The following is a 955-nucleotide window of genomic DNA, read 5'->3' on the forward strand; positions in this document are numbered from 1 at the left end:
CTGCTGCTTGCTGCAACTGCTGCTGTTTGCTGCGTCTGCTTCTGCTTGCTGCAACTGCTGCTGTTTGCTGCAGCAGCTGCTGCTTGCTGCTGCTGATGCTGCTGCTTGCTGCTGCTTCTTGCTGCTGCTGCTTGCTGCTGCTGCTGCTTACTGCTCCTGCTGCTGCTGCGTCCTGCTGCTGCTGCTTGCTGCCGCTGCTGTTTGCTGCTTGCTGCTGCTTCTGCTGCTGCTGCTGCTGCTGCTGCTGCTGCTGCGGCTGCTGCTGCTGCTGCTGCTGCTGCTGCTGCTGCTGCTCGCTGCTGCTGCTGCTTGCTGCTGCTGGTTGCTGCTGCTGCTTGGTGCTGCTGCTGCTTGGTGCTGCTGCTGCTTGCTGCTGCTGCTGCTGCTGCTGCTTGGTGCTGGTGCTGCTGCTGCTGCTGCTGCTGCTGCTGCTGCTGCTGCTTGGTGCTGCTGCTGCTGCTGCTGCTGCTGCTGCTGCTTGGTGCTGCTGCTGCTGCTTGGTGCTGCTGCTGCTGCTGCTGCTTGGTGCTGCTGCTGCTGCTCCTGCTGCTGCTGCTGCTGCTGCTGCTGCTGCTGCTTGCTGCTGCTTGGTGCTGCTGCTGCTGCTTGCTGCTGCTTGGTGCTGCTGCTGCTTGCTGCTTGCTGCTGCTGCTGCTGCTGCTGCTGCTTGCTGCTGCTGCTGCTGCTGCTTGCTGCTGCTGCTTGCTGCTGCTTGGTGCTGCTTGCTGCTGCTGCTTGCTGCTGCTGCTGCTGCTGCTGCTTGGTGCTGCTGCTGCTTGCTGCTGCTCCTGCTGCTGCTGCTGCTTGCTGCTGCTGCTGCTGCTGCTGCTGCTGCTGCTGCTGCTGCTGCTGCTGCTGCTGTTTGCTGCTGCTGCTTGCTGTAGCTGCTTGCTGCTGCTGCGGGTGATTGCTGCTGCTGTTTGCTGCTGCTGCCGCTGCTTCTTGCTGCTGCTGC

Source organism: Amblyomma americanum, chromosome 2 (genome assembly GCF_052857255.1).
Source record: "Amblyomma americanum isolate KBUSLIRL-KWMA chromosome 2, ASM5285725v1, whole genome shotgun sequence".
In the NCBI taxonomy this organism is placed as follows: Eukaryota; Metazoa; Arthropoda; class Arachnida; order Ixodida; family Ixodidae; genus Amblyomma; species Amblyomma americanum.